Source organism: Macaca nemestrina, chromosome 6 (assembly GCF_043159975.1).
Source record: "Macaca nemestrina isolate mMacNem1 chromosome 6, mMacNem.hap1, whole genome shotgun sequence".
Lineage (NCBI taxonomy): Eukaryota > Metazoa > Chordata > Mammalia > Primates > Cercopithecidae > Macaca > Macaca nemestrina.
Window position 1 is genome coordinate 70089167 of NC_092130.1, and position 23665 is coordinate 70112831.

General features: G+C 37.6%; 2 long non-coding RNA genes across 3 annotated transcripts in view; one reads left to right on the forward strand and one right to left on the reverse strand.

Annotated features, from left to right (window-relative positions):
• LOC105471111 (uncharacterized) overlaps nt 1-23665 on the reverse strand; it is a 326529-nt gene that overhangs the window by 115761 nt on the left and 187103 nt on the right. The gene's annotated exons all lie outside the window — the stretch shown is intronic.
• Nucleotides 51-15179, forward strand: LOC105471110 (uncharacterized). The gene is made up of 3 exons (XR_980992.3): nt 51-76; nt 6508-6615; nt 14594-15179. It is a non-coding gene; the product is annotated as an uncharacterized lncRNA (long non-coding RNA).

Consider the following 23665-nt stretch of genomic DNA (forward strand, 5'->3'; position numbering starts at 1 on the left):
TTCCACCTCTGATAGAGACCTGTGTCAAAGATATATTGCTCCACTAAGGAAAACACCAGTGCCAGTGCAATGACAGGTAATAACTGAAACTAACCATTGTTCTCAAAGAAACAATAGAAATCATGAAGACTCAGAGCTGAAGAACATGCCCTTTAAATGAGGCAACGCTCCTCAGCTCTGGACAATCACCACTTGTCAGAAAAGCTGGCTCAGTATTGCCTATATCTTCTGATGTTTAATAAAGTAGTCAGAAATATTAATGTTTTTACTAAATGTATAATAATCTATTTATTTATTGTATATTGGCAGTTAATTCAATTAAAAATATATTAGGTGAGCCCAGGAAAACAAATGTACATTCTGCTCTTGACCTACATGAGAAGCTGGGCTGTGATATTTTATATGGATTTGTGGCATGACAAACACTTATTAAGCACACCACTTCAGCAAAGGAAAATTTACTTTAAAAATCAAACTCTTAAGCCAGAACAAGCTACCACAGTCATGAAATAAATTCCCAGGGGTGGCCTAATGGGATCCTGCAGGACCCAGCAAGTGATGGAGGATAAGTTAGAGAAGGAAAACCCTTGCGTTGCCAGTAGCTCAGGGGGGCATGTCGATACACTTTGCTTGGCAAGAGAGGCACGTTGTACCTGGCTTGATATGTTGTTCCAGTCACCCTGTTATATGTAGAAATGGATTAAAGAAAAGCCATTATTGATACTTGAAACTTATGCAACTTACTCATTTCAGATCTTAAGTGCTCCAAAATAATAATAAAAAAAAGAATGTTGTGTCTGTGTCAAGTTGCCTTTAGGCTATTGTGTTTCACTATATGCATTACCTTAAAAAAAATGAACCACTCTTTGCCACTAAGCATCTTCAAACTTAGAAGAGAATAAGATTGACATTACTGTTCAGATCCATTAGTCAAACTACAGTGGCTTTGGACAGGTAGTTTCCAAAATACATCAGCCTCATTTACACCCAAGAGCAACAAAAGACATTGGGTATTTTTCTGCTGTGATGCAAGGTACAGAAGTACCAGGGCAGAAAGTAGTTTTGATACATATTGCTTTTAGTGAAAGGATTGGAAGTGGAAAGGGAAATGACAAAATACAAAGGTGAAATGACAAAATACATATCTATATTCTAATGATTATAGAGAAGAAAAAAACAATTTTACCTAGGAGCTAGATTAAAATCAACAAAAGAACAAAAGGATACAGCAAGAAATCAACTGGTATGATTACCAGGGATTTCCCCCTGCCTCAAAATAATACCACTTAGTTTTTAGTGTGTCTAAGAAAGTAGAAGCTGCTTATTCTTGAAAATCATTGTTCCAAGAAATGCCACTATACCGTTTTTATATTTTATTAATTCTAAGTGATCATTTTCTTATACCCCAGACATTCTACATATCTGCATTTACAATGAACATAATTAATTTGGATTCTGGAAATAAAGGAATTTATAAACTTGACTTTCCCTGCCCACTGAGACACTGAAGCAGTATAATACACATATTACATCTGATGTATGTCTTATATGTTTTTAATCTGGATTGATCCAATTTTCCCAAGCTTCTATTATTGGGGTGAAATATGCCATCTCTATGAGAGTAAGTCTGTTTTTTTAATAATATAGAAAAATTACATCTGTTATTTATCTGGGCATGTAATTGTAATGTGGCAGGCATTATCTTCATTATATCATTTAAATTGTATTTCTCACATCAAAGTATCAGTGAAATGACATGTCACTTCTCCTTTTACGTTTGAGAAAACTGTGATATGAAGAATTTAAATAATTGGCTCAATATCACATGTTTTATAGGTGGAACAGTCAGAATTTTAAGTCTGCTGGATTCTAAATTGTGCATTTTTCACTTACCTATACCGACCTAAGGCAGAATGAGTAAGACCTGACCTATGAGAAGGGAATTATTCTAAATGTAGTAGTTACTGTTTAAACATTTATGGTAGTACAAAGCTAAGGAACGCAGGCCATAGGCCACGTCATGAGATTTCCATTGTAAAAGCACGTACATGCCAGGAACTTAAGAGCAAGGAGTGCTCTCTCTGTGTGCTTCCATCTCCACCCCACAATGGGCCTGTCATAGTGGTCTCTTCATAGAAGCAGTCCCGTGAAGATGTCCTATCAAACATCAGCACCATGAAATATGAAGACTTTGGGGAGATTATGATAATAATTCAGTAGTAGCTTTAAAATATCCAGAGAAGACGATCCTAGGGGTGGCAATCTGGTAAGGAAGGGCAACTAGGGAACTTGTCTTGGATCTAAACTTGCATAAAGAAACTTGCGTTTACTGTGTGTTGATGTGGAGTCATTTCAAAGCTGATGGAAATCAAGAAGAGCTAAAAAGGTGAGAAGAACCTATCTTCCCACGTCAGTAACCTGAAAAAAGAGCACTGGCTGGGGAGAACCCCAGGACAAGGGTAAGGCGTGACAGCCACATGATGATTTGGAGATGGCTCTCAGAGGTGTAGTAAGGAGTGCAGACTGATTTTAGAAGAAGGATAAAGCAGTTATTGTGAGAAGAAGGCCTTTAAAAAAAGAAATCAATCAATAAAAATATCTCAGATATTTGATGCCGTCATTGTCTCCCAAAGGGATTAAGCATATTTTCTCTGGGTTAAAAGTTTTTGTTAAAAAAAAAAAAAAAAGAGCTATTTCACCACAGATTTCAAAAAACTTTGAAGCAGAATTAACAAACAGGAGGAGAGCTCCAAAGGCTCATGCACATTTGCATGCCACCGCTGCTCAGTGTTACAAGAGTCCAGCTCAACTCTTTACACCTTACTCAGGAAGTATCTTTATTCCTCCTGACAGCAGGATTAATGACTATGCTCAGAAGAAAAACCAACTGTCGAAAAAAGTCTACTTCTTATAGTTGTCCTCCCTTTCTTTGTGCTGTGTAAGCTTTTTTTTCTAGTTTAGATGGTGTGTCATTCAGGGTTCTTCATGGCAGACCACAGAACCTGCTATTTTGAGCAAAAAGGGATTAATTAAGAGTACATAAGTGGCTCACAGAATATTTGAAGGGCTGAAAAAACAGATTCTAGCTTGAGCCTCCAGAAATATCCCCAGATGTCCACAATGGGTAATGGGCCCCAAAGATGCTGCTACTTCTGCCACACTGGAAACCACTGTAACAGCTGCCAACACTAGAACCATGTTGCCCCCTGTTTTATTTATTTATTTTTGTTTAGCAAAGAAGATAACTTATATTCTTGCTATATTATCAAACAACACCACTGGTAATGGCAGCTATTGTTCGCTGGAGAAATGCTATGGAATGAAAAGAAATTTTTGTATTAAGAAATCTGATGAGAAATTAAAAAGAAATTTTAATATCTTGATTTAATGCAGCCATGTGGCTAGACAGATGTTACCTCTTCAGCATCTGGACATGTTCTGAGACTATTGCATCTTCTTATAACCTTTATAGTCTCATTGAGCATATAGCACATAATCAAACTAAACCAAGGTAACTAGCATGTGGTATCAGGGCTGATGGTTTGGGGGTGGTCTATGCAGATCTGTGCATGGCGAGAAGTGATAAAGACTATGGTTCTGTGGCACCAACCATAGCCTCTTCTATCCTCAAACCTGGAGCACTTGGGGCATCTACAGAACCTGCAGGCAATACTTTAATAGACCTCCTGGAGTCTTTGACTCAAGATTAGGAGCCATTGTCCTTTATTCAGTCTTCCCAGATGAAACTAACAACCATTTAATACCTTGATTTTTCTCTTGTAGAGGTTTGTTATATACATTAGTGACAGTTCTGACTTCAAATTTTTCCCATCAGTATAAGATTGTGGACCCATTTTTCCTTTTCCACAGATTTGTAAATTATTGTGTAATGCAGAATTTTCTAGGATATACACAGGTAAGAACTATCATGTCCTTGCAATACTGGGTAGATAAAAAGGGAGAGACAATGATACTGGCTAAAGGTTGTAACAGGGTAACTTGAAAATGGCATTAATAAGATGCTTGGAGATAGTTTGTGAATTTTATTTACTGGGTTCTCCGTATCCCCTTTTCTGGAAATAATTAAGAGTTGACAGTTCATGGAATTCTACAGCCTCTCCTATGGCGAATTGTATTCACCTGGAGTGACAAGTTATTGAGAGAAGAACAGACTATCAATAATGGTTTTATATTTTTAAAACAATAATTTCCTCTTACTCCAGACAGAAGCAACATGCTGTGCAAAATTATACATCATGTAACAGCAGCTGAGAAGTCAACATATATCACTATCAATGCTACCTCTGTAAGAGCCAAAAAATTACCATATCTAACAATAATTTTTACTTTAACAGAAAGAACAGAGGACACAGAAAGAAACCAACTTATTCTTATAAATGGTTGGTTTAACACATAGTGAACAAATTGATGTGTAAATTGGCTTTGATGAATGATTGTGTTAAATGTGGTTATTTATTATGAGTTCCATTACATAAATTGGTTGCAAAATTATAACAAATGTTCTTTATTAATCTTACCTTCTCCATGGTTAGAGAATGACTCCAGGCAATTATCTTTCATAGACTTCAGCACCATTAGCGCTAATATACTGAGGAGGGCATACAAGTTCTAATAATACACAAAGAATAGAAACATGCTTTTTCTTTGCTCCCTATGTAGGGAGATGATATTTCTTATGCAACTTCCTTCATTCTCTATTTAATCCCTCCAGTTATTAGTTTGGGGTATTTTTGCAGTAATAGCTACCATAGGTATAAGAAATATCTTATACATGTTTTTCATGGTATGACATTTAAATTTTAAACAGATGGCATAGATCTAGTCTTGAGGAGCTAAGAGTTTAATCAAGATGACTCAGGTGCTTTAAGGCCGTATTTGGCTACTTCACAGGAGGTTTAAGCATTTGCTCTGAGGTCCAGTGACAGATTGTGGAACTGTCTAAATGTTTTCCTCTTCAGCATGGGATACAGATAACGGGAAGGTAGTGTCTTTCTGAGAAAGGAAAGGAAATATTTCTTCCAAGAATACCCTCATGACCTGACTTTCCGCCAGAATCGGAGATAAAGAGTAGTCTGAGTAGATAACCTATAGCCTCTTCCTAGTTATGAGGGGCCACTTTTTCCAGTTATGAGTTTTCAGCTCTTTGCTTCTCATCTTCCTCCTCCTATGGACACGATTTTGTCTTTCTAGTTCTCCTTACATCCCTAGCAAGGCAAAAACCAAAAAGGAAAGAAAAATCATTCATTCTGTTAACTATGTAACTCTGGCTAAAGACTCAAGGTGGGATTAAATAATGTAGGCAAGGAGGTGCTTATATATCATCACTATATAAAAGAATATAACAAAACAGCACTGCAAATTTGTAGCCTGGGGAAGTCAGTCAGATGATATGGCTGCATTTTTTATTATTGAATATTTATCAAAATCACTGATTTGTGAGCTCCTAAGTTAGGTGCTGGGTGCTGAAGGTGCATAAAAGAGGGAGAAAGCCTACTGCACAAGCAATGCTAACCAGAAGCTTGGTGCCCCCAAACATACCTCATCTCTATGCCATGTCTTCATCACTGTATAAATGTGTATACAGTTTACAGTTAGTATTTAGTACAGCAACTAAAGAGAATATTCAATGTGACAGTAAATTAAACAAGTTATAACTTATTTTTCTCCCAGGTGAATATGTACATAGGTAATCCACCATGATATGGTTTGGTTTTGTGTCCCCATCCAAACCTCTCTTGAATTGTAATCCCCACACGTCGAGGGAGGAACCTGATGGGAGGTGATTGGGCCATTAGGGTGGTTTGCCCCATGCTGTTCTCAAAATAGTGAGGGAGTTCTCAGATGATCTGATGGTTTAAAAGTAGCAGTTTCCCCTGCATTCTCTCTCTCTTCTGCCACCATATAAGATGTGCCCTTGCTTCCCTTTGCCTTCTGCCACGATTGTAAGTTTCCTGAAGCCTCCACAGCCATGCAGAACTGGGAGTCAGTTAAACCTTTTTTCTTTATAAATTACCCAGTCTCAGGTATTATTTATAGCACTATGAAAATGGACTAATACACAGTGCTTGTATGAGGCTCCTTCTATCTTATATTATCAAGTGTGGCCTCTTTTCCCAAATTTACTTCGTAGTGTAAGATAGTTGCATCAGTTCCAGATCTCTCACCTACATTTGGGTCAGGAGGACAATGAAAAGGAAAGAGAAAAATGTGCGCCCTCCCTTTAAAGACATTTGCGGAAGTTGCACAGACAACTCCCATGTACGTATAATTGGCCAGATCTAGTCATAAGAGAGGCCAGAAAATGGATTCTTGATTTCAACTTGTCACATGCCCAGCTAAATATTATATATTCTGGGATTTTCAGTTTCCGCTCAGGATGTAGAATGCTATAAAGAGTATCACTCCCATACTTTCAGTAACAACTACAACAGCAGCATCAGCAAAAACACAAAACAATCTGAAAATTTGTTTTCTTGGACCCAGCAGAGAACTGATGAGTACCAACTAACATGAAATCTAAGGAAAGTCAGGCACATCAAATAAGAGTTGAGACATGAGTCCTTGCTTAACTGGGATAGACACTGTTTATCACAGGTAAGAAGAATCAAGCTTAATTTTTAAATTAATTGCTAAAGGTCAACTGTGGGCTGAAAAGAGAATATAGAAACCCTGAAAGGCACAAAGACAGAAGAATTCACTCATCACAGACTTTTTTGTTCACACAGAAGATCAGTAAAAATCCTGAAAAATATGTCCCTTATGATGCAGGCCTGGGGCAGTGGGGCCACTGAGGAGAGAGCACAGATGACTCTCCCCTGTCTCTTCTATAAAACAAAGGCCTTAAACTTCTAGAAAGAGGGCAACAAAATCTGATGCTCTTAGTGCGTTAATGAAAATGCAATGGGAGGGGAACAACAGCAACAATACAACTCTATACCCCTGAGGGAGGAATAGAAAAACTTGCTGGTCTCGGACCTACAGTTGGGAGTGAGACAAGATCACTTAGAAACACCTAATCCACAAGACTCAGAAAAACAATGCCAATCGAACAGTGAGACTTAAGCAAAACAACAGAGAATGCCCCAAACTCCCCCCACCCACTTCTTCCCTCACCAGTCTGAAAGCTTTGAGTAACAGTGGCCTACTGCTTGAAGGGAAACAAGAACATGCAGACAGACCCTATTGGAGGCATAGCGGGCCTTTTGGGAAGGCCGAAAATTGAGGGTGGAACAGACACTTCTCTTTCAGAAAAAGCTCTCTAGCAAACCAGCACACATGATGAATAGAAGGTAATACTAGATGATTTAGAAATTATACAAACATATGGAAATTAAACAATATACTCCCAAATAACCAGTGGGTCAATGAAGAGATAAAATAGGAAATGAAAAAATTTTCTTGAAACAAACAGTTGTGACCCAACAGACCCAAAGCTATGGGATATAGTCAAGGCAGTACTAACAGTAAAGTTTATAGCTATAAGTGCCTACATAAACTGTTGATGGAAATATAAATTAGTACAACTACTATGGGGAACAGCTTGGAAGTTCCTCAAAAACTAAAAATAGAATTATCATATGAGGATCCAGCAATTCTATTGGTAGGTATATAACCGAAGGAAAGGAAATGTATATATTGATGAGAAATCTGTACTCTCATGTTTACTGCAGCACTATTCACAATAGCCAAGATTTAGAAGAAACCTAAGTGGTCAACAACAGATGATTTGATAAAGGCAACTTGGTGCATATACACAATGGAGTACCATATAGACATAAAAAAGAATGGGATCTTGATATTTGCAACTGCACAGATGGAATTGGAGATTATTATATTAAGTGAAATAAGCCAGGCACAGAAAGACAAAACTTCACATGTTCTCATTTATTTGTGGAGGCTACAAGTTAAAATAATTGAACTTACGGAGATAGAGAGTAGAATGATGATTACAAAAGGCTGGGCAGGTTTTGGGTGGGGAAGGAGGTGGCAATAAAGATGGTTAATGAGTGCAAAAATATATTTAAATATAATTAATAGATCTAGTATTTCATAGCACCACATGGTGACAACAGTCAACAATAATTTATTTTCCTTTTTTTTTTTTTTTTTTGAGATGGAGTTTCACTCTTGTCACCCTGGCTGGAGTGCAATGGCGTGATTTCAGCTCACTGCAACCTCTGCCTCCTGGGTTCAAGCAATTCTTCTGCCTCAGCATCCCGAGTAGCTGGGATTACAGGTGCCCACCTACCATGCCTGGCTAATTTTTGTATTTTTAGTAGAGATGGGGTTTCACCATGTTGGTGAGGCTGGTCTGAAACTCCTGACCTCAGGTGAACTGCCTGCCTCAGCCTCTCAAAATGCTAGGATTACAGTCGTCAGCCACTGCACCCAGCCTATTTTACATTTTAAAATAACCTAAGAGTATAATTGGATTGTTTGTAAGACAAAGAAAGGATAAATGGTTGAGGTTATGGATTTAAAAACTTGGATTGGATAAAAAGGCAAGTTTCAATTATATGCTATCTATATAGTTAGTCAACTTTAATTATAAAAACATAAGCTAAAAATAAAAAAGATGGAAAAGGATATACTATGCAGATACTAAGCAAAAGAAAGCTAAAGTAGTTATATTAATATCAGCAGAGAAAGGAATATTATGTAGGATAGAGAGGTATATTACATGATGATGAAGAGGTCAATTCTTCAAGGATAATTTAATGTTTATGCACCTAACAGCAAAATTACAAAATACATAAAATCTGATAAAACTAAAGTTAAAAGAAAAATCTAAAATTATTGTTGGATACGTCAACACTTTTCTCAGCATTCGACAGAACAAGTAGACAGAAAATCTGTAAAGATGCGGAATATTTGAACAATACTGTCAGCTAACTTCACCTAATTGACATTTTTAGAACATTCTACTCAATTACAGCAGAATACACAAGTGTGCATGCCTATTCTCCAAAAATATTATATTCTGTACTGTAAAACAAACATCAATACATTTAAAATAATTAAAATTATTCAAAGTGTTCTGACACTGTAACATAATCAGATTAGTAGTCAATGAGAGAGAACTATATAGAAAATCACCAAATTCATGAAAATTAAGTGACTCACTATCAAATATTAGGTATTGCATTATTATTGTCAGAAAGAAAATGAGATATTGTGGGACAACAAGCAGTCTGTCCTAGATATAGACATATAAATACAGTGTTATGCTGACCGAGGGACTCCATGTTAGGTCATTGAAATGTTTAAATTAATCTTAAAGAAAATGTGGCACATATACACCATGGAATACTATGCAGCCATAAAAAAGGATGAGTTTGTGTCCTTTGTAGGGACATGGATGCAGCTGGAAACCATCATTCTCAGCAAACTATCGCAAGAACAGAAAACCAAACACCGCATGTTCTCACTCATAGGTGGGAACTGAACAATTAGATCACTTGGACTCGGGAAGGGGAACATCACACACTGGGGCCTATCATGGGGAGGGGGGAGAGGGAGGGATTGCATTGGGAGTTATACCTGATGTAAATGACGAGTTGATGGGTGCTGACGAGTTGATGGGTGCAGCACAGCAACATGGCACAAGTATACATATGTAACAAACCTGCACGTTATGCACATGTACCCTAGAACTTAAAGTATAATAATAATAATAATAAGAAGAAATGTTTAAATTGTTCTTACTGACTGACTGTTCATGTTCCTTGAAATTCATATTTTGAATCCCTAACCCACAATATGGTGGTATTTGGAGGTAGAAGCTTTGGGAGATAGGTTTACGTGAGGTCATGAAGTAGTGCCCTCATGATGTCATTAATATCCTTACAAGAAGATTAAGAGAGTCCAGAGGTCATTCTCTCTCCATCATGTGAGGACACAGTGAAAATGCGGCTGTCTGTAGCCAGTAAGAGGGCCCTACACAGGAATGTAATTGTCAGGCACCTTGATCTTGGACTTCTCAGTCTCCCTAACTGTGAGAAATAAATCTCCATTGTTTAAACCAGCCAGTCTAGGATATTTTGTTAAAACAGCCTGAATTGACTAAGAAATCAGTGCATATTACCAAATTGAAGGGAGTCACCAGCTCAATTTTTTTCCTTCTACCAAATCATTTTTATCCATTTACCAAGATGCTGGATTTCTTAGCCTTGCCTTGCTCCTTTTGCTCATTGGCTCCTTTTACCATGGTTTTGACTCCTGGGTCTATTTATTCACTCCTCTCCTTCCTCCCACACCCCCTTGTGCTCTTTTGGCAGGCAGGGGACTGGGAGAGCAATTAAGGCACCAAATTGACAAAATTGTTAGTAACCCCAACTAAGTTAATAATGCCACCTGGAAAGAATGGCCTCTGCTACCTTTCAGTATCAGAAATAATAAAACTTCTGCAATAGCAATACCATTAGAATAATCTAGAATAGCAGAAATAACTGGTAGAATATACAAATAAATGTGAGCTGTTCTCTATTTCTCTAGTTAGGTAACAATGCATATGCCATATGACGCATATGTAGGAGATATAATGTAAGGACCAAGCTCAGTTTATCGGTAAGCCTACAGACTCTGCATGTTTCTTATCCATTCACTAAGTGCCTCGCTATTTATTAGTCTACCCCTGTCCAAACAGCTGTATAGTCCAGCTCAGTAATTTTCATTCTCTTGTTACAAGTGGAGTACTATTTGTTCACTTTTCTCTTGACTTGATCTCTAAATGTCTTGATGATCAAGACATGTTCTTCCTCTGAACGAAACAATCTAATTTAATTATATTGAATCAATAGATTCTATTTTTATTAAGAAAATACAATATGAACAATATTCTTAAATATGCTTTAGTACATAATTATAACTTCCCATCCCAAAACCTTTAACTAACTTCATTCTGGTTACTTAACCTATGATCTAAGCTTACTTCAGCATGCTATATTTCCTGTCCAATTAATATTGCCTATTTTTTATATTATTTGAGTAATATCATTTTCTGTTACATGATAAATTCTATAAGGATATGGAAAATTGCTTGTTTTTGCTCATCTTATCCTCAGTTCTTGACACATTAGCTCAATAAATATTTATTGCATGAGGGAATAAATGAATTAATGAATGCAGGATATGGAAAAGTCCCACCGAGGTTTGTTTCTCAATCTCTGTCTCTGTCTCTCTCTCTCTCTCTCTCTCTCTCTCTCTCTCTCTCTCACACACACACACACACACACACACACACACACACACACACACACACATTCAAATGGGAGCCTCAGACTTCTTTGCTAATAGACATGTACCGGCATTTCTCCAGCAGTGTTTGACACAGTTATCTCATCTTATTCATCAGATATGCCATGCTTATTAGCCTCAGGACATACTTACAAGCTATGCAGCAAAAAGGCCATCCCTGCCATGATAGCTCATTGCAAAACAGAGGGAATAAAATAAAGCAAGCAGCTAGTGCTACACATATACAAACTAATAAACAAACAAAAGGTCTAAACCACTGTGGCATCATTGTGACAGCAGTGTCTTGAAGAAACCCCACTGGTTCTAACTCCTGTCAGAGGCAATGAATGCCTAGAGTGTGTGTATTATAATGGAACTGGGAGGAAATGGTGCCACTTCTTTGAAACTTGTTAACATGCAAATGACAGATGAATCTTCCCAAAGGTGAGCACTGTCAGCACACATTCTCTGCTTTAGTCAGCAACATGGCTTTTTGTGCTATCATGCTATAATCAACACAGTACCATTTTTATTAAAATATCAAATGATCAAAACCATGTATTTTAAAAGGAATTCAGAGTTGTGAGGCCAACAGAGTAGGTAAATTTGTTCATGATATACAAAGCAGGTTCTGATATCCAATGTATTCTTATTTTGGGTTTTCTATGACTTACAGGTAAGGTACTCACAAGAGAATATTTCAATTACTCTCTTGGCCACTCCTCATCACCCATCATACGATCCTATCTACTTCATCATTTTCCTTAGTGCCCATAAAAAGACATGCTGAAGGTGTAAAGGGAATGTAAGAGAGAGCAATAGACTCTGATGTGTTGGACTCAGGTCAGATTTTCCCATGCAAAAGATCTGATTTTCAGCTAGACTGCAACACCATGCCAAGGTTGGTCCATCTCCAGAGAGAGGTGATAAAGGCTCATTTTATATAGTGTAAGCAATGGCAGATTGTCACTTGTCCTCCAAATCTTTTCACTGGCAGGGAGTAGAGAAAATAGTTTTGGCCAAGTATCTGACCATTCTCTTCTGTGAGGTACGACTCCTGCAGTGAGATTGTATCAGTTATACCTTATAATTCCCATTCTTCTCTTCTGATGTTTGACAGAGAAATAACAGTCATGGAATGTGGGAGAGGGCAGTAGCTAGGAAAGTGAGGGAAAGATGGTGGTTTAGACATAAAAAGCTCAATTGGTTATGGGTGTAGTGAGAGAGGATACAGCCACATTTTATTGCCTGGTATACCCCAAAGTCAGGAGATACAATTCTGCAGAAGTCAGTCCTTCTCTCTCACAGGATGATCTGTTCTCTGACAGATACACATGTGTACCAGAATTGTCAATGTTTTGGGGTAAGAGAGTAGTGTCATCACAGAGGAATCTTATTCTGCACGTGATATAGGCAGACCTGACTTCTTGCTCTTCATGTTTGTTGACATTTTATTAAGAATTTCACTGTAGCAAAGAAATGAATGAATCTGAGCTCTGAGCAGTGACAGCCAATCGCCAGTTTATTTCTAGTGTCTGTGTTTTCCCAAGCTCCACTGGAAACATAGTAATCTTCATACCTGTCTGATATCGGCATCTAGAAAAGAGCTTGATTCTTGCTCAATTTACAGTATATTCAGTCCTTTGAAAGGCTTATTCTAATGCAAGGTCATGAAATACTTTTGTGTGCAATTGATGGTGAATTTTTATGTCAGCCGAGATTTATGTCAGAATCCAATGCAATTGTTAGAACAAACAACTTTACTTTGATTTCGACACAAATTTTGCACCCAGGGTTATCAAGTGTCTTGAATCTGTTTCAAAAGACAATTTTCATAAATTCTTTATCCTCTGGCCATGAATGTATGAGTTCTTTGCTCAGCCACACATTAATTTGGTTTTTGCCAGTGTTAGGAAAAGTATACAACCCCAATCTATCTATTCATATCTCAGCCTCCTAAGTTTCTTAAAAATTTTATTTAATGTTTCCAATGGTAAATACTCTCTCTGCTTAGAGACAACTTCTTTGTTTTCTTTCCTCTTTTTGGTTTTGTTTGTTTGTTTGTTTGAGATGGAGTCTCACTCTGTTATCCAGGCTGAAGTGTAGTGGTGTGATCTTGGCTCACTGCAGCCTCCGTCTCCCAGGTTCAAGAGATTTTCCTGCCTCAGCCTCCCAAGTAGCAGTGATAACAGGCATGCACCAACATGACTGGCTAATTTTGTATTTTTAGTAGAGACGGGGTTTCACCGTGTTGGCCAGGCCGGTCTTGAACTCCTAACTTCAGGTGATCAACCTGCCTCGGCTTCCCAAAGTGCTGGGATTACAGGCATGAGCCACTGCACCTGGCCTCAAGACAATTTCTTTCTTCTCCACTATTTTTCTCTCCTCCAACACAGTTAATCTTGCACCACCCTCTAACTAACTCACATGAAGTACCCAGCCTAAATGACTGTCATCCTTAAAATACCTTGCTCATCTTTCCTGCATCAGCAGTTTTCTGCCTCTGCCTGCCCGCACCCAGATACTCCATGTACTGCTTTACCTATCACTGCTTAAGAGTCTTGGGTTCTATTTATTTTTATTTTCCTTGAACAATACTGCTATTTATATGGCCTTCAACCCTTTTGTATGAGATCCTCCTTCTATGGGATTAGGGCCAGGCAGGGAAATAAAGAAGCTTCCTGGATTGGAAGATGTGATCGAAAGATGTAGCAACTCTTGCCCGTATGCATAGTACATGAAGCAAGTGATATAGGAGTTAAAAAGAAATTACTTAGGCAGATAGTGAGGGTACAAAAGTCCTTGATAAGGTTTTCCTTTTAATAAAAAGCAACCCCAAAATCATTTTCTTTTCTAACAAAAAGCAGCCTGTAAAATTGAGCTTCAGACATAGACAAGCAAGCTGGAAGCTTGCACAGGAAAATGCCAGCAGTTGTGCCAATAGGAACATACTACCTGGGACTAGATAAGTTCAAAATGGTGGCTCAGTCTTCTCTTTTTTGCCAGCCACGTGTTCAGTAAGGAGCAGACAAGATGGTGCTGGCCAAGTGGAAAGCCCACTTGTATAACAAGATTAGGGTGGGGCGACCAGCCTTCCCAGCACGTTCTATAAATGTCACAACTGGTCGGACCAACCTGTGGGCCCTATGTAAATCAGTCACAGCCTCCTGAAGCCTGGCTATAAAATCTGCTGCAGTCTGCCACATTTCCCTTTTCAGACTCCTCTCTCTTACACGCGCGCAAGAGCTGCTCTCCTCTCTCCTTTCCTCTACCTATTACACTTTCCGCTCCTTAACTAACCCACATGTGTTCATGTCTTCAATCCTCTTGGCACTAGATGCTGAGCTCTGGGTATTCACCCCAGACAGTGATGCCGCTTCACAAGGACACAGATGTTAAAGCCCTTCTCAGAGAATGTTCCAAGAGTAAAGCCAGTGACGGATAGCCAAACATTAATCAGCAAAAAGGAGTTTGACCTATAGAGCCAAGGAGAAGTTGGACAAAGAACATGAAAAGGACAAGATGCAAATCCAATCCAGTGAATGGGAGCTCAATGAGAATCTTCAAAGGACCACAGTATGCTGTACAATCTTTTATAAACATCTAGAAGGGTACTTTCATTGATTGATTTTTATGGATTTTTATAAATATTTTTCATTGGTTAATGGAAGCTATCCATAAAATGAACAATGATAATATTTAATCTATTCTTTCCACCTCAATGGAATGTTAGATAAATAAAATCACCATTGACTGATGAGTTTAAGCAGGATCTGTAAACATTTTTCAAAAAGAAAAAGAAAAGAAAGTCATAGTTTATTTTTTTCAGAAGCCTACAATGAAGCCTATGGACATATGGGAATCAGAAAACATAACTAAATAAAATTTTCGCTGATATCTAATCTCTCCTTTACAATTCTCTCTCTCTGAACTTCCCTTTAAATGTGATTGTGATTGGATTTGCTGTTTACAGCTTCTGTGTCCGACAGACCTGGAGATCTGGGAGCAAAACGGAAAGTACCAGACAACTGAGATGACAGAGAAAGTGCTATAATAAAGTACAAAGTGAGAGGTAACTACTGAAAATTTGGAGAATAGCTGAAATTTTGCACCCAGTGGTTCTTTGCCAAACTTTTCTTACAGGCTTCTTTGGTCACCCTAAAAGTCAGGGTAGGCAGGCTTATTGCTTCCCACGGTATAGGTGGGCCACATTCAGGCCTCTGCATAGAGCAGGGACCTTTTCACACAATTTTGAAGGTCTGTCTAATGAGTCATCAAATGCTTTGCTGAATTCCAAACCACTCTCATTTGGGCTCAAAGAAAACACTAGCCCTTTTTCAGAAGAGCAGAACCAGATTGGTTTGTCCTCTGGCAGCTATTAAGATCTGTGGAGTGACCCACCAGGCAACACTGGAAGGGACTCCGTCTCAGCTGCTCTCTCCCAGGGAGGTGCTGGGATCACAGAAGGCTTCTGGCTGAGTGCACACTTGATCCCCAGCCCTGAACAGGGACTATGCCAGATGTCGTTTCCTTCTGTACAGGGACCTATTCATTTAAGCAGCAGCCACGAAATCTAGTTTTTTAAAATACTATTTTCATATCCAATATTGAATATCTACTTTAATTAAAATGGATATTTATTTAAATTATTTAAAGAAGGTAGCTCTTTGATCATGAGTGCTCATTTATGAAGACTGAAGACAGCAGAACTCGGCCTCCTCAAGTCCTAATTAAAAATGAGCCTGAATTAGCATGTAACTACTTGCTATGTTTGTCACATCACTAGTAAAAGTAGTTTTGATGTTCTTATTTTTTCTTACTTGAGATTTCTCCCTCACAAGCAAAGTCTTAGCCCATTTGGGCTGCTGCAACAAAATACCATAAACTGGGAGGCTTATAAACAAGAGAAATTTATTTCTCAGTCGTGGAAACTAGGAACTCTAAGATTGAGTTGCCAGCAGATTGAGTGTCTGGCACTAGCCTACTTCCTAGTTCACAAAATCATAGGAATCAGTAAACAAGCTCCCCTGGGTCTGTTTTATAATGACACTAACACCATACCCGAGGGCTCTGCCCTCATGACCTAATCACACTTCTGAAGCTCTCGCCAGTTGACAAAAAGAATCAAACGCTCTAAAATATTTGAAGAGATTTTACCCTGAGCCAAATATGAGTGACCAAATGGCCTGTGACACAGCCCTCAAGAGATCCTGAGAACATGTGCCCAAAGTGGTCAGGGCACAGCCTAGTATTATATATTTTAGGGAGATATGACCTGTCAATTAAATCCTTGTAAGATTTACATTGATTTGATGTGAAAGGGCAAGACAACTCAAAGCAGGGGGCTTCCAGGTAATAGGCAGATATAAAAATCTTCTGATTGGCAATTGGTTGAAAGACTTATTATCAATAGAAAGGAATTATGGGTTATGATATGGGTTGTAGAGACCTAGGTTTTATCACGCAGATGAAACCTCCAAGTAGCCGGCTTCAGAGACAATAGATTATAAATGTTCCTTATCAGACTTAAGATCTGTGTTGATGTTAATGCTGGTTGGCTTTTCCCAAATTCCAAAAGGGAGGAGGGTGAAATGAGGCATGTCTGCCCCAACCCCTTCCATTATGGCCTGAACAGGTTTTCTAGGTTAACTTTGAAATGCCCTTGACTGAGAGGAGGAGTCCACGCAGATGGTTGGGGGGGGTGCCTTAGAATTTCATTTTTAGTTTACACACCCTTTAATACTATCATATTGGAGATTAGGTTTTAACATATGAATTTTGGGGCGACACAAACATTCAGGTCATAATACTTCCCCTTCCCCAAAAAAGGTGGTAGACTGTTGCAGTATGGTGGTTTCCTGAGGTTTATGAATAGAGATAATTATCTGGAAACAATGAAGGAACCCTCCAGAGTTTCCCAAGCATTATTAGCTTTCTCATCCTAATGTTTGCTCAAGGACTGATTATTTGATATTTGATGTCACTCCCTGATTTCTAAAACAGCTGAATTGCTCTTGGTAACTAGGCATCATTGAAATTTGTAATTTCATTTCAAATGAGCCAGTGTCTGAGGAGTTTAAAAAGGGTAAAAGTAGATGAGACTGGTTCATGCTGTTAAGATTTTTAATTCCCCCCCTTACAATCATATCAAAGAAATGAGGTGTCCCATGGCAGGGTGTAACCTCGCTAGGGCTGTGATTTGACAGAAAGATAAGAATTATAAGAAGAAGGATCTCTGTATAAGCACCTGAAATAGTGTCCCATGGGAAGCTAAGGTTCCTGATATAATAGTCGTGCACAAAAGACTCAGGGGACAAAAAGGTGTCTTTGTTTATTTGTTTGTTTTTGTGTAGCCCTTGATTTTTTGCCTCCAGGTATCAACATTTTTTTTTTCCTATCAGTTGATTCAACTGCCCAGTCTTATTTCTTCTCTTCTTCCAGTAACAGGCTTTACTCTCTGGCCACAGAGATAGGACCATGAACCACGTTAAAGTAGCATGGACAAAACAGTTAGGACAGGATAAGTTATCAAAGTAGGCAAGCTGGGTTATTCCCTGGGACTGTTGTAAATTGTAGTTGCCAAGAAAGTCCTAATTTCTCTCTAATTGGGTAGCTAAAAAGAAGTGAGCCAAAAGTAGCAGAAATTCATGTTCCTTCTGCTTAGAGGAGCTGAAGATTTTAAAAAGCCACAATGCCCAGACAAAAATATAATTATATCTGAGGCCTTAGCTCCTCATAGGCCAGCTTCCCCGTGCTCTTTTTATACTTCTATTAGATAAGGCAATACAATTATCTTTTCTTTAAGCAAATATAGTTTTTTTTTTTTTCAGTTGCAACCCAAGAATCCTGACTAAACAATGACCTTAAATATAAAGGCATCTCACCGTCTTGCTGCATTGCATTTGAAATAGGCTTTATTTTCTCTAGCAATTAGTTCAGAATGGTACAATTAATTGCTACAGTGTAACATCTTGGCATTATTTTCTTTCTTCACATTCTTTCTGGCTGCCTCCAGAAATGATGTTTGAGCTTGTTTAGGGAGGGCCTGGGTTTTAAGCATCCAGTGAGAAGGAAAACCTCTTCATTCATGGACAGACACTGTCAATGCCTTTCCCATATCCCTCTCACCCTACTGTTTGGGTGTGCTTCAACCTTCTTCTAACTGACAATATCTGCGTCCCTGTGCCTAAAAGTTTCCTCAAGAAGTGCAGAGAACCACTTTTCTTATGTTCACAGTGGGCCGGAAATGTAAGAGAATTAATATCCTCAGGAGTAAGCCTCTATCAGTGGTGATCAGCAGTTGTATAAAGTACCCCCATTTTCCTCATCTCTTTTTTTTTTTTTTTTTTTTTTGGCAGAGGGTCATGGAGTCTCACTCTGTCTCCCAGGCTGGAGTGCAGTGGCATGATCTCAGCTCACTGCAACCTCTGCCTCTCAGGTTCAAGCGATTCTCTTGCCTCAGCCTCCTGAGTAGCCGGGACTACAGGTGCGTGCCACCACGCCTGGCTAATTTTTGTATTTTTAGTAGAGATGAGGTTTCACCATGTTGGCCAGGCTTGTCTTGAACTCCTGACCTCAGGTGATCCACCTGTCTCGGCCTCCAAAAGTGCTGGGGTTACAGGTGTGAACCACCATGCCTGGCCTCCTCATCTCTTAAGTAGTATAACTTGGAAAAATAGTTTTGGCTTTTCTCAGTGTTTCCCCATAATATTGATCTCCAGTTGCCCACTCTGGTAGATGAATTACTAATACACTTTTATTGTTTGCTTTTCCTTCCATGTGTCCTTTCCCTGCTTTCAACTAATGTTTCTTTTCTACACCTCCTAAGTAAGCAACTTGGACTTAACCCTGCTCTTAGAGTCTGTTTTGGGGAGAATCCAACTGAAGGTAAAACTTGAGAAACTAGTAATTAAGTATTTTTTGTACAGAGAATGTGGTTTGAAATTCCCAGGAGAGGGATCTTGTATTAGTTGATTTTCACACTGTTTTAAAGGCATACCCAAGACTGGTAACTTATAAAGAAAAGGGGTTTAACTGACTTGCAGTTCTGCATGGCTTGGGCAGTCTCAGGAAATTTACAATAATGGCAGAAGGGGAAAAGGCACATCTTACATGGTGGCAGGTGAGAGAGAGTGAAAAGCCCAGGGGAAGCTTCCATTTGTAAAACCATCAGATCTCCTGAGAACTCCCTCACTATCACAAGAAGAGCATGAGGGAAACCACCCACATGATACAATCACCTCCCACCAAGTCTCCCCATCAACATCTGGGATTGCAATTCAAGATGAGATTTGGGTGGGGATACAAAGCATAACCATATCAGATCTGAAACTTGTTACTCTGAAGTCAACAAAGTTTCAGAAGGTAAAATGATAAGAAACAGTTATGTAAGAAAAATAAGCCCTTACTTTGACAGTCAAATGATTCTTGACAAGGGTGTTAAGACAATTCAGTGGAGAAAAATAGTCAACAAATGATGCTGAGTCAACTAGATATCTCCATGCCCCACAAAAAAGAAATCAAAAAAGAAAATTGGACTTCTTCATTGTATTAATTAAAAACAACTGAAAATGAATCATAGACCTAAATGTAAGAGCTAAAATTGTAAAACTCTTATAGGAAAACATAAATGTACATATTTTTTAACATTGGATTAGACAATAATTTATTAGATACAATACCAAAAGTGCAAACTACAAAAAAAAATGTAGACAAATGGACTTCATTAAGAAAAAAGAAACAATCAACTTTTGTACTTCCTAGGACACAATCAAAAAAGTGAAAATACAACCCAGACAATGTGATACTTTGGTATAAATCTTTGGTATAAATCTGATAAAATATGTATAAGATCTACATGAGAAAAGCTACAAAACTCTGTTAAAAGAAATCCAAGAAGAACTGAATAATTGGAGAGATATGCCATGTTCATGAATGGAACGACTCAATATTGTCAAGATGTCAGTTCTTCCCAACCTGGTCTACAGATTTAATATAATTCCAACCCAAATTTCAGAAAATTATTTTGTGGATATTAACAAACGTATTCTAAAGTTTATATGAAGAAGCTAAATAATATTGAAGGCAAAAAAAGAACAAAGTTGGAGGACTTACACTACCGTATTTTAAGATTTACTATAAAGCTACAGTAATCAAAACAATATGCTATTGGTGAAAAAATAGACAAATAAATCAATGGAACAAAATAGAGGGCCCAAAAATAGACCCAAGTAAATATAGTCAGATGATATTTGATGAAGGAACAGAGACAATACCATGAGAAAAAATAGTAATTTCAACAAATGGCTATCCACATGCAAAAAAAAAAAAAAAAAAAAAAAAAAAAAAATCTGGACACAAAGTTTCACAAAAACTAACTGCAAATGGACCACAGACTGAAATGTAAAATCGAAAACTAAAAAATTCCTAGAAGATAACATAGGAGAAAATCTAGATGGCCTTGGGTTTAACAGTGACATTTTTAGATGCAACACTAAAGGCACAATCTATGACAGAAGGAAGTGATAAACCGAAGTTCGTTAAAATTTAAAACTTCAGCTCTGTGACGCTATCAAGAGAATGAAGACAAACCACAGACTGGGAGAAAATATTTACAAAAGACATATTTGAAAAAGGGCTATTATTCAATATATAAAAAGAACTCATTAAACTCAATAGTAAACAAAAACAAAAACAAAAACCCCAATTCAAAAATGGGCCAATTACCTTAAGGGAAATCCCACCAAAGAAGATATACAGATGGCAAATAAACATGAAAAAATGTTCCATATCACATGTCATCAGAGAAATGTTAATTAAAACAACAATGATATACCACTACACACCTATTAGAATGGCCAAAATCCAGAACACTGACACCAAGGGAAGGATGTGGAGCATTTGAACTCTTATTCATTGCTTGAGAGAATGCAAAATGGTACAGCTACTTGGAAAGACAGTTTGACAGTTTGTTACAAAACTAAACATGCTCTTTCCATACGATCCATGAATTGTACCACTTTGTGTTTACCCAGATGATTTGAAAACATCTCCACACAAAAACCTGCACATGGATGTTTATTCATAACCACCAAAACTTGGAAAAAACAAGATATCTTTCAATAGGCAGATGGATAAATAAACTGGTACATCCAGACAATGAAATATTATTCAGCACTAAAAAGAAATGAGCTATCAGCCAGAAAAGACATAAAGAAAACTTGGCTTATTACTTGCTAAGTGAAAGAAACCCATTGGAAAAGGCAAAAGTATGGGACCAGTAAACAAAGCAATGTTTCCTGGAGTTAGTGTGAAAGGAAGGATGAATAGGCAGAGAGCAGAGGATTCTTAGGGCAGTAAAATTAGTCTACAGGATACTACAATGGCGGATATACGTCATTATACATTTGGCCAAATCTGTAGAATATACAACACCAAGAGTGAACTCGTGTAAACTATGGGCTTTGGGTGATTATAATATATTAATGGAGGTTAATCAATTGTAAAAGATGTACTACTTTGGTGGAGGATGTTGATAACAGGAGAGGCTATGCAAGGGTGGAAGCGACAGTATATATATGGGAATTATCTGTATCTTCTGCTCAATTTTACTGTGAACCTAAAACTGTTCGAAAAATTATCTTTCTTTGAGAAACAAAAAGATAACCTACACAATGGGAGAAAATATTTACAAATTGTATAGCTGAGGGACTTGTATTCAGAGTATACAAAGAAGTTTTAAAACTTAAAAAGGACAAATAACCAATTTTAAATCTTGCACAGTAGTTGAATAATTATTTCTCTAAAGAAGATACACAAATGGCCAATAAACACATAAAAAGATGCTCAGCATCGCTAGTCTTTAGGGCTCTGCAAATCAAAACCATGAAATAACTCTTCATACCCACCAGGATAGCTATAACCAAAACAATGGGCAATAACAAACACTGGTGAGGATGTGGAGAAATTGGAACCCTCATACATTGTTAATGGAAATCTAAAATGGTGTAGCTGCTTTAGAAAATTGTTTGACATTTCCTTATATGATTGGCTATGTAAATACATATAGTTACCATATGACCAGCAATCACTTCTAGGTATACACTCAAGAGAATTGTAAACATATGTCCATGCAAAATCTTGTATACAAATGTTAACAGCACCATACAGCATGACAGCCAAGAAGTGGAAACAATCAAAATGTGTGTTAATTGATGAATGTCTAAACGAAACATGGCATATAAAATATCATTTGATCTTATAAAAGGAATTAAATACTGAAACATGTTGATATGGATAAAGCTTGACAATATACTACAGGAAAGAAGCTAGATACAAAAGGTCCATATAACATGATTCCATTTATAATTAAATGTCCAGAATTGAGTCAGAAGGTAGATTGGTGGATTCCAGGGTCTGTAGAGAAAGGCAAATAGGGAAAGACTGCTAATGAGTTCAGAGTTTCTTTGAGAGGTAATGAAAATGTTAAATACTGGTAATGGTTGCAAAACTCTGTAAATATACTAATAACTACTGAATTGAAGATTTTAAAATGGTAAATTTTATGGTATATGAATTCTATCTCAATAAAGCTGTTATTCAAAACAAAACAAGGTTGGAAAATGGGTATAAACTTATAGTTAGATAGGAGAAATGAGTTCTCATGTTTGACAGCCAATTAGGTGACTATTGTTAGCAACAGCGTATTGTATATTTCAAAGTAGCTAGAAGAGAGGACTTGAAATGTTGCCAACACATAGAAATAATAAATACTCGAGGTGATGGACACCCCCAAATACTCTGACTTAATCATTATACATTCTACGAATCACATGTACCGCGTGTTATATAAAATATTATGTATCAATACAATAAAATAAAAAAAAGAACAGAAGTACTATGGGTTTTACAAATCCCAAAAGCAAAAGTCAGGAGGGAAGAATGTTTTAAAATTTATTTGCTTATTTCTTATTTATTTTTAAAATTCCAAGTCACTGGAGAAAAAAAAATGTTCAGATAGAGCTCTGAGAATTCTAAAACAAATGGTTTAGATAAATAATTGACTGCTGATGCAATTTTTTTTCAGCAGATAGGCTACATGAATGAATTAACTTTCTTGGAGAAATGGCAAGGTAATTCTGAGAGAAAAAAGGATCTCAGCTCTGAAATCAGTCTGTACACCTGGAATCTGGTCTAGCTAAACCTCAATTCAAATTCCTTCACTGTTATTCAGTGGTTATAAGCAAGTCAGTTGGCTTCTAAAAATGCAATTCCCTAATTTATTCAGTGATAATAATTCTATCCATTTGCAGATTTGTTTTGCCACAAATGTTGAATGAACACTACTATGTGCAGGACATAGTTGTGACAATAGGGCCACACTAGTGAGGTAGAAGACAGATAAACTCTC